This window comes from Mandrillus leucophaeus, unplaced genomic scaffold (genome assembly GCF_000951045.1).
Source record: "Mandrillus leucophaeus isolate KB7577 unplaced genomic scaffold, Mleu.le_1.0 Scaffold44, whole genome shotgun sequence".
In the NCBI taxonomy this organism is placed as follows: domain Eukaryota; kingdom Metazoa; phylum Chordata; class Mammalia; order Primates; family Cercopithecidae; genus Mandrillus; species Mandrillus leucophaeus.
The window spans coordinates 2124533-2133677 of NW_012104698.1; positions in this window are offsets into that span (position 1 = coordinate 2124533).

Consider the following 9145-nt stretch of genomic DNA (forward strand, 5'->3'; position numbering starts at 1 on the left):
TCTTTCTTTCTTTCTCTTTCTTTCTTTCTTTCTTCTTTCTTTCTTTTTCTTTCTTTTCTCTCGTTTCTTTGTCTCTTAAAAAGAGAAACGTATTGTACATTTATATTGACATTTTCAATTAAAATTCAAGATTATGGAGATTTCAGTTAATTTCCTTCATTTCATATTTGTATCTCTTGAATTCTTGCTTCTGACACCACTGACATAATTTCTTTTGTACTCTGTATTTGATCTTACTTCCCATCTATATGATGTATTAAAATAACTCGATCTATTTTTGTCTTTGGTAGTTTGACTTCATATCTCTGATCCCAACTAGGACATGTACTTTTTTTAATTCTAAAAAGCTACTTAATTCTAAAAAGTTTTTTTACTTCTAAAGAGTATATAGTGCTTACTATGTACTAAGCACTGTTTTTTAACTTAACTAACAATAACATTATATAGTTTCAAGTAGCTAGGAGGAGGATATTGAATGTTTCCAAAACAAAGAAATGATAAATGTTTGAGAGGATGGATGTGCTACTCACCCTGATCTAATCACTAGACATCATATATCTCTAAATATTATTATGTGCCCCATGCATATGTAAAAATTATTATTTACCAATTAAAAAATAAAATAAATATTTAAAATATGCATTAACTCATTTCATCCTGACAGTAACCCTATGACATAGATATTGTTGTTATCCCAGTTTTGCAGATGAGAAAACTGAGGCATATACAAGTTAAGTAACTTGTGAAAAATCATATTGCTAGTAAATAGCAGAGCTGCTGTTTGGACTCAGGCATCTGACTCCAGAGCAATGCTCTTTAACTAAGGTGTACTGTCAAGATATCATAGTGGACTTACAGAAATGGTCCAAATAAAATAAAAATAGTTTTGATGAATTATAATCATTAACCTTCGCATAACTCTTGATGTCTCGCTTTGCAGGTGTTTTTGTAGCTAATATCCTCTCACTTGCTGCTCAGAATCTTGGGAGAAAGAGATATAGCTCAGAGAGAGAAGTGACTTGCCCAAGGGCACACAGCTGGTATGTGGGAGCATCAGGATTTGAACCAGAGTACGAATTATTTTTATTTCCTGTATACATAGATGGAAACTGAGATTAAGAGGAGTTAAACTATTTATATTCTTCTGTCCTCCAGAGGCTTGGCATGGTGATTTGGAGGGAGTCCATGCAATACATGTACTAAGTCCAAGTTAGCATCCATATTTATACTGAATAATTAGATGCTACTCAACTCCTCTGGTTCCTCTGGGGACACAGGACTCCCAGTGGCAACTTACGCTGCTGGCAGCAGCTTGGCCCTTTGAACCAGGGTGGCCCTGTAGAAGCAGAGGGTAAGCAGGTCAGAGGCTTTCTGTGAATTGGAGGTTCCAGGCTTCTATTTGCAAAGGATGACTTGTGAATCCTTGATCTGTAGACAACCAATGATAACTTTGTCGTTGAAAGCAAAAGGCTGTGACTTATTCCTGTCATCTTAGATTTGAATCCTAGCTCTACCTTTGGGGGAATACAGTTTCTGTTTCTGATAAAGGCATAATAACTCAACTCTGGATAATCAAAACACCAAATTAACAATTAAACACATCAAAATAATTTTGTTTAATTTTACTTTGATTTTTAAAGCCTGCATTTATTTTCATTAAAATTTAATTTTGTTTCACAATTTTGAACCACTTATATGGTTTTCAAAGTTGAGTCTAAAAAATAAACTACCTTTAGAAAATATTAGATTTTCTATATATGCCTTTTATTATTTTTTCAATGAACTCCTCACTCTTACTGTCTAGAGTTTTCTGATTATTATTTAAAATTTTTTCTAAGTTTTTGCTATTTATCCATATTCTATGGAAATTATAACTATTATATATTGTAGAAAGAAATTTTTATTTCTAAGAGGCCAATGGTATTTATTTATTTACTTATTTTGCATTTTAAAAAATTAGTAAAATTTTCAGTTTTTTTTTATGGCTTCTAGGTATTGTGTTTGGTTTGGAATGTCATTCCTGCTCAGAAATTACTTTCAATGGCATGTTTCTTCTAGCAATAGTATTTTATTTAACTTTTAAAAAAATTTATTAGGTGTGCAAATATAAAATTGTAGAACCTTAATTCTAATTGTTACCCAGTTTTCTCCACACCTTTTATTAAAAGGCTCATATCTTTCTTTGACATCTGGTAAGGCAAGTCCTCTTTCATTATATCACGGTCTTGGAATCTTTATGGCTATTATTGGAGGTCTAATTTTCCACATCTACTGTAGATTTAGCTGATTACATTCCCTCCTTAATTGTGCTAATATTTTGAGTAGGATCTTACTGAATAGATAGTTTGTATTAGAATGAGTTCCCTACTAGTGGTTTCAAGACATGTGTTTCCAGTTATTTGTTCCAACGAATAAGGTGGTAATAAGCTTTAACATCACTAGTTCTTCCCTCGGAATAGAGTTCTAGGAATAAGATTACAAACTGTGTCAAGGGGTATAGATATTTGTGTCAAGGGTTATAGGAAAGCAAATTTACAATATGTGTTTTTCCATAATGTGAATTTGTTTTCCTGAAAGAATGTAGCAGGTCTAAGACCTATTTTTCTTTGCCCTCTGACCAGAACCAAATGCCTGAACATATTATGTCTAAGTAGTTCAGAAATTTCCACAACCAAAACACCCACAAAGTACGATGGGGATGAGACTCACCAGTACAGTTTGGAGGTACTACCGTAAATTTGCTTCCTGTGTTGTACTGATGGGAAAATCAAGATCCAGGAATGATTAAGGCCTGGTTTGAATTACACAGAAGTTCACATTAAAGAAGAGACCAGTGGCCAGGTTCTTGACCTCTAAGCGCATCTGTATGTGCGCACATACACAAATGTTTTCAACTCAGCTATATTCCCTAGAGTTCAAGCTATTCCACATTAATATAGTGGAATGTTATTTATAATCTACAAAGTAACAACCAAATAAGATTTTTACCCTCCTAACAAGTTTTTAAGCATACAGTATCGGTATTAGTAACTATATGCACATGTAGTATAGAAGATCTCCAGAACTTTTTAATCCTGAAAGACTGAAACTTTGTATCTATTGTTTCCATCCATAAAGTTGGTAGCTTCTTTTTTTTTTTTTTTTTAACTTTTATTTTAAGTTCAGGGATACATGTGCAGGTTTGTTTTACAGGTAAACTCGGGTCATAGATTATTTTGTAACCCAGGTATTAATTAAATCTCATACCCTTTGGTTATTTTTCCCTGATCCTCCCTCTCCTCCTGCTCTCCATCCTCAAGGAGGCCTCAGTGTGTTGTTCCCCTCTTTGTGTCCACGTGTTCTTATCATTTAGCTCCCACTTATAAGTGAGAATATGCGGTATTTGGTTTCCTGTTCCTTCGTTAGTTTGCTAAGGATAATGGTCTCCAGCTCCATCCATGTTCCTGTAAAGGATATGATCTTGTTCTTTTTATGGCTGCATAGTATTCCATGGTATATATGTACTACATTTTCTTTATCCAGTCTATCACTGATGGGCATTTAGGTTGATTCCATGTCTTTGCTATTGCGAATAGCACTGCAATAAACGCACGTGCATGTGTTTTTATGATACAGCATTTTATTTCTCTGGGTATATACCCAATAATGAGATTGCTGGGTTAAATGATAGTTCTTTTTTTTTTTAGGTCTTTGAGGAATTGCCACACTGCTTTCCACAATGGTTGTACTAATTTACACTCCCATCAACACTGTATAGTGTCCCTTTTTCTCTACGACTTCTCTAATATCTATTTTTTTGCCTTTCTAATAATTGCTATTCTGACTGGTGTGAGATGGTATCTCATTGTGGTTTGAGTTGCATTTCTCTAATGATCAATGATGTTGAGCTTTTTCTCATATGCTTGTTGGTCACATGTATGCCTTCTTTTGGAAAGTGTCTGTTCATGTCCTTTGCTCACTTTTTAATGGAGGTGTTTGTTTTCTTGCAATTTGTTTAAGTTCCTTATAGATGCTGGATATTAGGCTTTGTGAGGTGCATAGTTCGCAAAAAATGTTCTCCCATTCTCTGGGTTGTCTGTTCACTCTGGTGATAGTTTCTTTTGCTGTGCAGAAGCTCTTTAGTTTAATTATATCCAGTTTGTCATTTTTTGCTTTTGTTCAAATTGCTTTTGGTCTCTTTGTCATGAAATCTTTTCCCGTTTCTATGTTCAGAATGGTATTGCCCAGGTTGTCTTCCAGGGTTTTATAGTTTTGGGTTTTACATTTGGGTTTTACATTTACAATCTTTAATCCATCTTGATTTAATTTTTGTATATAGTGTAAGGAATGGGTCCTGTTTCGTTGTTCTGCATATGGCGAGCCAGTTATCCCAGCACCATTTATTGTATAGGGAGTCCATTCCCATTGCTTGTTTTTGTTAGCTTTGTCAAAGATCAAATGGTTGTAAGCATGTGACCTTATTTCTGGGCTCTCTATTCTGTTCCACTGGTCTATGTGTCCGTCGGGTTTTGTACCCATATCATGCCATTTTGGTTACCATAGTCTTGTAGTATAGTTTGAAGTTGGGTAATGTGATGCTTCTAGCTTTCTTTTTTTTTTCTTGCCTATGGTTGCCTGGGCTATTCAGACAATTTTTTGGTTCCATATGAATACTAAAATAGTTTTTTCTAATTCTATGAATAATGTCATTCATAGTTTGATAGGAATAGCATTGAATTTATAAATTGCTTTTGGCAATATGGCCATTTTAATGATACTGATTCTTTCCATCCATGAGCATGGAATGTTTTTGCATTTGTTTGTATCATCTCTGATTTCTTCCAACAGTGTTTTGTAGTTCTCATTGTAGAGATCTTACACTTCCCTGGTTAGTTGTATGCCTATGTATTTTATTTTATTTTTTTGTAGTGATTATGAATAGGATTGCATTCCTGACTTGGCTCTTGGCCTAACTGTTGTTAATGTACAGGGATGCTAGTGATTTTTGTATGTTGATTTTGTATCCTGAGACTTTACTGAAGTTGTTCATCAGTTTAAAGAGCTTCTGGGCTGAGAATGTGGGTTTTCTAGATAGAAAAACATATCATCTGTAAACAGGGATAGTTTGACTTCCTCTGTTCCTATTTGGATGCCCTTTGTTTATTTCTTTTGGCTGATGTTCTGGCCAGGACTTCCAATACTATATTGAATAAAAGTGGTGAGAAAGGGCATCCTTGTTTTGTGTTGGTTTTCAAGGGGAATGCTTCCAGCTTTTGCCCATTGAGTATGATGTTTGGATAGTTTCTAAATAACAGAAATGTATTTCTCAAAGTTCTGGAGGCTGGGAAGTCCAAGATCAAGAAGCTGTCAGTTTTGGTGTCTAGTGAGGACCCATTCCTCATTAGATGGCTCCTTCTTGCTGCATCCTCATGTGGCAAATGGGGCAAGGCAGGTTTCTAGGGCCTCCTTTATACAGGTACTAATACCATTCATGAGTGCTCCATCCTCATGACTTGATCATATCCCAAAGGTTCCACCTCATAACACTATCATATTGGGGGTTAGGTTTCAACATATGAATCTTGGTGGAGGACACAAGCATTAAGACCATAACACCTATTAAACAGCAACTTTGCACATGACTCTCCTTAGCTTCTGGAAACCACCATTCTACCTTCTGTTTCGATGAGTTTGATTACTTACATACTTCACAGAAGTGGAATGAGGCAGTATGTGTCCTTCTGTGATTGACTTATTTCACTTAACACAATATCCTTCAGGTTCATCTGTGTTATAGCATATGATAAGACTCCTTTCTTTTCACACCTGAATAATATGCCATTATATGTACACACCACATTTTAAAAATCTGTTCATCCATCAGTGGACATTTAGATTATTTTCACCTCTTAGCTATTATGACTAATGCTGCAATAAATATAATAGTGCAAGTATCTCTTGGAGATGCTGATTTCATTTTTTTTGGGACAAATACTCAGAAGGGAGACTGCGGAATCATATGGTTGTCCTATTTTTAATTATTTATGGAAACGATACCATTTTCAATAATGCCTACATCATTTTATATTTCCACCAACAGTGCCCAAGGGTTCCAACTTCTCCACATTGTTGCCAAAACTTGTTATTTTCTATTTTCTTTTATAATGCCATTTTAACATTTTGATTTACTTTTTTTATGATCAGTGATGTAGAGCAGTGTGTCCTCTTTGCAGAAATCTCTGTTCAGGTCCTTTCTCCACTAATAATTCAAATTATGTATTTTTTGCTATTGAGTTGTAGAACTTCCTTATATATTTTGACTATTAACTCCTTATCAGGTATATGGTCTGCAAAAATTTTCTCCCACTTGATATCTTATCTCTTTACTCTGTTGTTTGGTTAGTTTGATGTAATCCTATTTGTTTATTTTTGGCTTTGTTTTCTATGCTTTTAGTGTCATATCCAAGAAGTCACTGGGAAGGCCAATGTCAAGAAATTTTCCTCTACGTTTTCCTCTACGTTTTCTTTTAGAAGCTTTATATTTTTAGGTCTTACATTTAAGCTTTTAATCTACTTTGAGTTCATTTTTATGTATGGTGTAAGATAGGGGTCCAATTTTATTCTTTGGCGTGTGGTTATTCAGTTCCCCAGCACAATTTTTTGAAGATGCTATTCTTTTCCAATTATTTATTTTTGGCATCATTGTTAAATATCAATTGACCATAAATGTGTGGATTTATTTCTGTGCTCTTCATTCTGTTCTGTTGATCTGTATGCTTGTCTTTATGCCACTATGATAATGTTTTGGTTACTGTAGCTTTGTAATATATTTTGAAACTAGGACCTATGATGCTTCCAGTTTTATTTTTCTTGTTCAAAATTGCTTTAGCTTTTCAGAGTTTCCATATGAATACTAGGACTATTTTTGTATTCGTGTAAGACATGCCAATCAGATTTTGATGAGTTTGTGTTGAATATGTGGATAACTTTGAGCACTATGAAGTTTTTAAAAATATTTTTTTTCATTTCATGAACACATGATGTCTTTCCATTTATTTGTATCTGCTTTAATTTTTTACATCAATGTTTTATGGTTTCTAATCTTCAAGTCTTTCTCTTCTTCTTTTTCTTTCTTTTTTTGGAGTCTCGCTTTGTTTCCCAGGCTGCAGTGCAGTGGTGCAATTTTGTCTTACTGCAACCTCCGCCTTCCGGGTTTAAGCAGTTCTCCTGCCTCAGTCTCCCAAGTAGCTGGGATTACAGGCATGCACCACCTAATTTTTGTCTTTTTAGTAGAGATGAGTTTCACCATGTTGGCCAGGCTGGTCTTGAACTCCTAATTTCAGGTGATCCACCTGCCTTGGCCTCTCAAAGTTCTGGGATTACATGCATGTGCCACTGCACCTGGCCCTTTTCACTTCCTTGGTTAAATTTATTCCAAAGTATTTTATTCTTCTTGATGGTATTGTAGATGGTATTTTCTTAATTTCCTTTGCAGATAGTTCATTGATAGTGTGTAGAAATGTAACTAATTTTTGTATGTTCATTTTTTTTATCCTGCAACTTTTCTAAATTATTTTATTTTTTCCAACTTTTTTTTTTTCACGTTGTGTCTTCAGGGTTTTCTACACATAAGGAAATGTCATATTAAGAAGTAGTGTTACTTCTTCCTTTCTGATTTAGGTGCCCCTTAAAAATTTTTATTATCTTATTGCGCTGGCTAGCACTTCCAGTACTATGTTGACCAGAAGTGGTGAGAATGCTCATCCTTGCCTTGTTTCAGAACTTAAAGGAAAAATTTTCAGTTTTTCACTACTGAGTATATTAGTTGTGGGCCTTTGATATATGGCCTTTATTATGTTGAGGGAAGTTCCTTCTATATCTAATTTTTTTTGAGAATTTTTATGGTGAAAGGGTGTTGAATTTTGTCAAATGCTTTTTCTGCATTTATTGAGATATTCATGTGATTTTTATCTTTCATTTTCTTAATGTTTTGGTTGATTTGCATCCATGGATAGATCCCACTTGATCACAGTATATGACATTTTTAATGTACCTATTCAATTTGCTTTGCTAATATTTTGTTGAGGATTTTTGCAACTACGTTCATCAAGGATATTGGTCTGTAGTTTCTTTTTCATGTGTTGTCTTTGTCTGATTTTGATATCAGGGTGATGCTGGCCTTATAAAATGAGTTTGAAAGTTTTCTCCCTTCAGACCGGGTGTGGTGGCTTATGCCTGCAATCCTAGCAATTTGGGAGGCCACGGCAGGTGGATCACTTGAGGTCAGGAGTTCGAGACCAGCCTGACCAACATGGTGAAAACCCATCTCTACTAAAACTACAAAAATTAGCTGGGCATTGTGGTGTGCACCTGTAGTCCCAGCTTCTTGGAAGGCTGAGGCAGGAGAATCGCTTGAACCCAGACACAGAGGTTGCAGTGAGTCGAGAGGGTTGCAGTGAGTCCAGCCTGGTGACAGAGCAAGACTCTGTTGCCAAAAAAAAAAAAAAAAAAAGTATTCCCTCTTTTATTATTTAATTTTTCTTTAAATGTTTGGTAGTATTCACCCATGAATTAGTCTGGTACTGGGCTTTTCTTTGCTGGGAGTCTTTTGATTGCTGATTTGATCTCTTTTTTTGTTATTGGTTTGATCAGGCTTTCGACTTCTTGGTTTAATCTTGATAGGTTGTATTTCTAGGAATGTACCCATTTCTTCTAGGTTGTCTCATTTGTCGGCAATTACGATCTTCCTTCTGCTGACTTTGGGCTTAGTTTGTCTTTTTTTCCTAGTTTTTTGAGGTGCAAAGTTAGTTTATTTGAGATCTTTTTTCTTTTTTTTATGGGCCTTTATTCCTATAATAGTTCCTCTTAGTACTGTGTTTGTTGTATCACATACATTTTGATAAGTTATATTTTGTTTTTCTTTGTGCCAAGATATTCTCCAATATGCCTTTTTGAATTCTTCTTTGACAGATTGGTTGTTTAAGAGCATGTTATTAGTTTATACATATTTGTGAATTTTTCATTTTTAGTTCCATTATTCTAGTTTCATTTTAGTGTGGTCAGAACATATACTTGTTATGATTTAATATGTTTTTAAATCTGTTAAGACTGATTTCATTCTAACTGAAGGCTTTTGGGCTTCTTAAATCTTGATGTTCATTTTCTT